Source organism: Salvelinus sp. IW2-2015, unplaced genomic scaffold (genome assembly GCF_002910315.2).
Source record: "Salvelinus sp. IW2-2015 unplaced genomic scaffold, ASM291031v2 Un_scaffold3157, whole genome shotgun sequence".
In the NCBI taxonomy this organism is placed as follows: Eukaryota; Metazoa; Chordata; class Actinopteri; order Salmoniformes; family Salmonidae; genus Salvelinus; species Salvelinus sp. IW2-2015.
In genome coordinates this window covers 32,839-41,254 of record NW_019944445.1, presented here as the reverse complement: position 1 = coordinate 41,254, position 8,416 = coordinate 32,839, and positions in this window count along the sequence as shown.

Genomic DNA, 8,416 nt, shown 5'->3' with positions numbered 1-8,416 from the left:
CATAGGGTCTATGTAGGGAATAGGGGGCCATTCAGTACACTACTTTAGACCAGGGACCATAGGTCTATGTAGAGAATAGGGGCATTCAGTACACTACTTTAGACCAGGGACCATAGGGTCTATGTAGGGGAATAGGGGGCCATTCAGTACACTACTTTAGACCAGGACCATAGGGTCTATGTAGAGAATAGGGGCCATTCAGTACACTACTTTAGACCAGGGACCATAGGGTCTATGTAGAGAATAGGGGGCATTCAGTACACTACTTTAGACCAGGGACCATAGGGTCTATGTAGAGAATAGGGGCCATTCAGTACACTACTTTAGACCAGGGACCATAGGGTCTATGTAGGGAATAGGGGTCACTTCAGTACACTACTTTAGACCAGGGACCATAGGTCATGTAGGGAATAGGGGTCCATTCAGTACACTACTTTAGACCAGGGACATTAGGGTCTATGTAGGGGATAGGGGCCATTCAGTACACTACCTTTAACCCAGGGGACCATATGTCTATGTAGTGATAGGGGGACATTCAGTACAACAACTTTAGACCAGGGACCATAGGGTCTAATATAGGGATAGGGGCCATTCAGTACACTACTAGACCAGGGACCATAGGGTCTATGTAGGGGATAGGGCCATTCAGTACACTACTTAGACCAGGGACCATAGGGTCTATGTAGGGGATAGGGGACATTCAGTACACTACTTAGACCAGGGACCATAGGGTCTATGGAGGGATAGGGGCCATTCAGTACACTACTTTAGACCAGGGACCATAGGGTCTATGTAGGGGATAGGGGCAGTTCAGTACACTACTTAGACCAGGGACCATAGGTCTATGTAGAGATAGGGGGCCATTCAGTACACTACTTTAGACCAGGGACCATAGGGTCTATGTAGGGAATAGGGCCATTCAGTACACTACTTTAGACCAAGGACCATAGGGTCTATGTAGGGGATAGGGGGCCATTCAGTACACTACTTTAGACCAGGGACCATAGGGTCTATGTAGGGGATAGGGGGCCATTCAGTACACTACTTTAGACAGGGACCATAGGGTCTATGTAGAGAATAGGGGGCCATTCAGTACACTACTTTAGACCAGGGACCATAGGGTCTATGTAGGGAATAGGGGGACATTCAGTACACTACTTTAGACCAGGACCATAGGGTCTATGTAGAGAATAGGGGCCATTCAGTACACTACTTTAGACCAGGACCATAGGGTCTATGTAGGATAGGGGCCATTCAGTACACTACTTTAGACCAGGGACCATAGGGTCTATGTTAGGGATAGGGACATTCAGTACACTACTTTAGACCAGGACCAATAGGGTCTATGTAGGGTATAGGGGCATTTCAGTACACTACTTTAGACCAGGGACCATAGGGTCTATGTAGGGGATAGGGGGGCATTCAGTACAACTACTTTAGACCAGGACCAATAGGGTCTATGTAGAGAATAGGGGGCCATTCAGATACACTACTTTAGACCAGGACCATAGGGTCTATGAGGGGATTAGGGGCCATCAGTACACTACTTTAGACAGGGACCATAGGGTCTATGTAGGGATAGGGGGCCATTCAGTACACTATCTTTAGACCAGGGACCATAGGTCTATGTAGGGATAGGGGCCATTCAGTACACTACTTTAGAACAGGGACCATAGGGTCTATGTAGAAAAGGGTGCATTCAGTACACTACTTTAGACCAGGACCATAGGGTCTATGTAGGGGATAGGGGCCATCAGTACCCTACTTTAGACCAGGGACCATAGGGTCTATGTAGGAATAGGGTCCATTCAGTACACTACTTTAGACCAGGGACCATAGGGTCTATGTAGGGGATAGGGGGTCATTCAGTACACTACTTTAGACCAGGGACCATAGGGTCTATGTAGAGAATAGGGGCCATTCAGAACACTACTTTAGACCAGGGACCATAGGGTCTATGTAGGGATAGGGGGCCATTCAGTACACTACTTTAGACCAGGGCCATAGGGTTTATGTAGGGGATAGGGGACATTCAGTACACTACTTTAGACCAGGGACCATAGGGTCTATGTAGGGGATAGGGGCCATTCAGTACACTACTTTAGACCAGGGACCATAGGGTCTATGTAGAGAATAGGGGGCCATTCAGTACACTACTTTAGACCAGGGACCATAGGGTCTATGTAGGGAATAAGGGGCCATTCATACACTACTTTAGACCAGGGACCATAGGGTCTATGTAGGGATAGGGGCCATTCAGTACACTACTTTAGACCAGGGACCATAGGGTCTATGTAGGGGATAGGAGGTCATTCAGTACACTACTTTAGACCAGGGACCATAGGGTCTATGTAGAGAATAGGGGCCATTCAGTACACTACTTTAGACCAGGGACCATAGGGTCTATGTAGGGAAAGGGTCATTCAGTACACTACTTTAGACCAGGGACCATAGGGTCTATGTAGGGATAGGGGCCATTCATACACTACTTTAGACCAGGGACCATAGGGTCTATGTAGAGATAGGGGGCCATTCAGTACACTACTTTAGACCAGGACCATAGGGTCTATGTAGGGGAATAGGGGCCATTCAGTACACTACCTTAGACCAGGACCATAGGGTCTATGTAGGGATAGGGGCCTCAGTACACTACTTTCAGACCAGGGACCATAGGGTCTATGTAGGAGAGGGCCATTCAGTACACTACTTTAGACCAGGGACCATAGGGTCTATGTAGGGATAAGGGGACATTCAGTACACTACTTAGAACCAGGGACCATTGGTCTATGTAGGGAATAGGGGGCCATTCAGTACACTACTTTAGACCAGGGACCATAGGGTCTATGTAGGGGATAGGGGCCATTCAGTACACTACTTTAGACCAGGGACCATAGGGTCATGTAGGAATAGGGGGACATTCCAGTACACTACTTATTAGACCAGGGACCATAGGTCTATGTAGAGAATAGGGGACATTCAGTAGACATCATGGTTTCTGATTTAAGGAGTCTCCTTCCACCTCTCAGTAACAGGCATTGTTCACTCACATGCACGCTGGCGCCTGGTAGATTTATGTAATTGTCTCTCCAGTTGCAGGGTCCTGGTAGATCGATGTATTGTCTCTCCGGTTTACCAGGGTCCTGGTAGATCGATGTGATTGTCTCTCCGGTTTGCCAGGGTCCTGCGATAGATCGATGTGATTGTCTCTCCGGTTGCCAGGGGTCTGGTAGGATGATGATGATGTTCTCTTCCCCGGTTGCCAGGGTCCTGGTAGAATTGATGTGATTGCTCTCCGGTTGCCAGGGTCCTGGTAGATCGATGTGGATTGTCTCTCCGGTTGCCAGGGTCCTGGTAGATGGATGTGATTGTCTCTCCGGTTACCAGGTCCTGTAGATCGATGTGATTGTCTCTCCGGTTGCCAGGGGTCCTGGAGATTGATGTGATTGTCTCTCCGGTTGCCAGGGTCCTGGTAGATCGATGTGATTGTCTCTCCGGTTGCCAGGGTCCTGGTAGATCGATGTGATTGTCTCTCCGGTTGCCAGGGTCCTGGTAGATCGATATGTGATTGTCTCTCCGGTTGCCAGGGGCCTGGTAGAGTGATGTGATTGTGCTCTCCGGTTGCCAGGGTCCTGGTAGATTGATGTGATTGTCTCTCCGGTTGCCAGGGTCCTGGTAGATCGATGTGATTTGTCTCTCCGGGTGCCAGCGTCCGGTAGACCGATTGAATGTCTCTCCGGTTAGCCAGGTCCTGGTAGATTGATGTGATTGTCTTCCGGTTGCCAGGTCCTGGATAGATCGATGTGATTGGTCTCTCCGGTTGCCAGGGTCTGGTAGATCGATGTGATTTGTCTCTCCGGTTGCCAGATCAACAGTGTATATAGGGGATATCATCAACAGTGTATAATAGGGATAGTCATCAACAGTGTATAATAGGGGATAGTCATCAACAGGTTGTATAATAGGGAAGTCATCAACAGTGTGTTATAATAGGGGATAGTCATCAACAGTGTATAATAGAGGATAGTCATCAACAGTGTATAATAGGGATAGTCATCAACAGTGTATAATAGGATAAGTCATCAACAGTATAATAGGGATAGTCATCAACATGTATAATAGGGGATAGTTCACAACAGTGTATAATAGGGATAGTCATCAACAGTGTGTTGTATAATAGCGGATAGTCATCAACAGTGTGTTGTATAATAGTGGATAGTCATCAACAGTGTGTATTAATAGCGGATAGTCATCAACAGTGATAATAGGATAGTCATCAACAGTGTTAATAGGGGATAGTCATCAAACAGTGTATAATAGGGGATAGTCATCAACAGTGTTATAATAGGGGATAGTCATCAAACAGTGTATAATAAGGGATAGTCTTCAACAGTGTGTTGTAATTAGTGATAGTCATCAACATTGTTATAATAGGGGATAGTCATCAACAGTGTGTTGTATAATAGTGGATAGTCATCAACAGTGAATAAATAGGGGATAGTCATCAACAGTGTATAATAGAGGATAGTCATCAACAGTGTATAATAGAGGATAGTCTTCAACAGTGTGTTGTATAATAGTGGATAGTCATCAACAGTGAATAATAGGGGATAGTCACAACAGTGTATAATAGTGGATAGTCATCAACATTGTATAATAGGGGATAGTCATCAACAGTGTGTTGTATAATAGTGGATAGTCATCAACAGTGAAGAAATACGGGGATAGTCATCAACAGTGTATAATAGGGGATAGTCATCAACAGTGTATAATAGGGGATAGTCATCAACAGTGTATAATAGGGGATAGTCATCAACAGTGAATAATAGGGGATAGTCATCAACAGTGAATAATAGGGGATAGTCATCAACAGTGAATAATAGGGGATAGTCATCAACAGTGTATAATAGGGGATAATCACTTCCTGTTCTGTTTATAGTGGAGGACTTCTAACCAGGGGCAATAGGGCTCTGGTCACATCACTTCCTGTTCTCTTTATAGTGGAGGACTTCTGACCAGGGGCAATAGGGCTCTGGTCACATGACTTCCTGTTCTCTTTATAGTGGAGGACTTCTGACCAGGGGCNTCTCTTTATAGTGGAGGACTTCTGACCAGGGGCAATAGGGCTCTGGTCACATGACTTCCTGTTCTCTTTATAGTGGAGGACTTCTGACCAGGGGCTATAGGGCTCCGGTCACATGACTTCCTGTTCTCTTTATAATGGAGGACTTCTGCTAAAGCATTCCCAGGCGACTCGCTCTAACAATCCTCAACGCACATCTTCTATAGTCCCTGAGAAATACTCTAAAGCCAACAACTACAACAGTAAAACGGTGTCTCTCACACTTCAGTCTGACTTCCTGCTAAGGGACAGAACTTGATGGAGAAAGTTGCACTGTTTCATTGTGTTTCTTTAGATCAGAGTTGATCTGGTGGAAGAACTCTGCTCTTAGGCTGCGTCCCAGATGGCACCCTATCCTCTATATACTGCATTACCTTGGACCGGTGCCCTGGTTAAAAGTAGTGCACTGACTACGGTGCAAATTGGGACACAAGCTTAGACGTATTCTGCTGGCGATATGCTGTCTTAGAACCCAATTCACAGCTACTGCAACTTATAAAACTCCTTCCAGAGACCGCAGGGAGGTTTTTATCAGCGTCAGGTAGCCTTGTTGCAATCTACAGGATGCTGTCACTCAACAGCCCAGCTTATCCTGTTCTCTCATCCTCCCTTTACCTCCTCTCTGTAATCTGGCCCTCCCAGGGAGCCATATTTCTGAGTGGGTTATAGTTCTGAGTTGGGAGCCAGACAGGAACTTAGTGCTGTAGCATTGTGCAGAGCTGGTCAAAAGTAGTGCACTATATAGGGAATAGGGTGCGATTTGGAACGTATCCTCTGAGTGTGTAGTGGAACCGTAGTGCTCCTAGTTCCGAGAACTGAAACTTTTCAAATGATCAAACTCCTTTCAGAGACCACAGGGAGGTTTTCATCAGTCAGGAGGCATTGATGCTGCCTGCAGGATGTTGTCTACTTTGACCAGAGACCACAGGGAGGTTTTCATCAGTCAGGTAGCATTGATGCAGTCTGCAGGATGTTGTCTACTTTTACCAGAGACCATCAGGGAGGTTTTCATCAGTCAGGAGGCATTGATGCAGTCTGCAGGATGTTGTCTACTTTTACCAGAGACCATCAGGCACTATTGGAACCAGGCCTCCCTGTGGTCTCTGGTCAAAGTAGACATCTGATTCCACGCTTCAAGATTGCTTCGATCACGTGGACTGGGATATGTTCCGCATTGCGTCAAACAACAACATTGACGAATACGCTGATTCGGTGAGCGAGTTTATTAGCAAGTGCATCGGCGATGTCGTACCCAACTATTAAAACATTCCCAAACCAGAAACCGTGGATTGATGGCAGCATTCGCGTGAAACTGAAAGCGCGAACCACTGCTTTTAACCAGGGCAAGGTGACCGGAAACATGACCGAATACAAACAGTGTAGCTATTCCCTCTGCAAGGCAATCAAACAAGCTAAGCGTCAGTATAGAGACAAAGTAGAGTCGCAATTCAACGGCTAAGACACAAGAGGTATGTGGCAGGGTCTACAGTCAATCACGGATTACAAAAAGAAAACCAGCCCCGTCGHGGACCAGGATGTCTTGCTCCCAGACAGACTAAACAACTTCTTTGCTCGCTTTGAGGACAATACAGTGCCACTGTCATGGCCCACTACCAAAACCTGCGGACTCTCCTTCACTGTAGCCAACGTGAGTAAAACATTTAACCTTTCTAGGACACACGTTCCGCTAGCGGAACCCCCCACAACATTCCGCTGAAAAGGCAGCGCGGGAAATTCAAAATATGTTTTTTAAATATTTAACTTTCACACATTAACAAGTCCAATACAGCAAATGAAAGATAAACATCTTGTTAATCTACCTATCGTGTCTGATTTAAAAATGCTTGACAGCGAAAACACAACATATTATTACGTTAGATCACCGCCAAGTCCAAAAACACACAGCCATTTTCCCAGCCAAAGATAGAGTCATAAAAAGCAGAAATAGAGATAAAATGAATCACTAACCTTTGATGACCTTCATCAGATGACACTCATAGGACATCATGTTACACAATACATGTATGTTTTGTTCGATAATGTGCATATTTATATCCAAAAATCTTAGTTTACATTGGCGCCATGTTCAGAAATGCCTCCAACATACTGACTCAACTCCAGCCACTTTAAAACCTCTTATGATGATAGGATTACGTCCTAAATGGCACCCTATACCCTACATAGTGCACTACTTATGATAGGGCTCTGGTCAAAAGTAGTGCACTATATACAGTAGGGAATAGGGTGAACATTTGGGACGTAAACAAGGACTGTATGACTGGATCTACATGATTATTTACTCGGTTGTCAAGGTGACGAGAAGGCTATACCTTGTGGTTGAATCACCTCCAATATCACCCTGTCATTCTCTAACTAAATCACCTCCAATATCACCCTGTCATTCTCTAACAAAATCACCTCCAATATCACCCTGTCATTCTCTAACTAAATCACCTCCAATATCACCCTGTCATTCTCTAACAGAATCACCTCCAATATCACCCTGTCATTCTCTCACTAAATCACCTCCAATATCACCCTGTCATTCTCTAACTAAATCACGTCCAATATCACCCTGTCATTCTCTAACTATATCACTTCCAATATCACCCTGTCATTCTCTAACTAAATCACCTCCAATATCACCCTGTCATTCTCTAACAGAATCACCTCCAATATCACCCTGTCATTCTCTAACTAAATCACTCCAATATCACCCTGTCATTCTCTAACTAAATCACTTCCAATATCACCCTGTCATTCTCTCACTGAATCACCTCCAATATCACCCTGTCATTCTCTAACTAAATCACCTCCAATATCACCCTGTCATTCTCTAACTAAATCACTTCCAATATCACCCTGTCATTCTCTAACTAAATCACTTCCAATATCACCCTGTCATTCTCTCACTGAATCACCTCCAATATCACCCTGTCATTCTCTAACTAAATCACCTCCAATATCACCCTGTCATTCTCTAACTAAATCACTTCCAATATCACCCTGGCATTCTCTAACTAAATCACTTCCAATATCACCCTGTCATTCTCTCACTGAATCACCTCCAATATCACCCTGTCATTCTCTAACTAAATCACCTCCAATATCACCCTGTCATTCTCTAACTAAATCACTTCCAATATCACCCTGTCATTCTCTAACTAAATCACCTCCAATATCACCCTGTCATTCTCTAACTAAAATCACCTCCAATATCACCCTGTCATTCTCTAACAGAATCACCTCCAATATCACCCTGTCATTCTCTAACACAGAATCACTCTCACATATCAC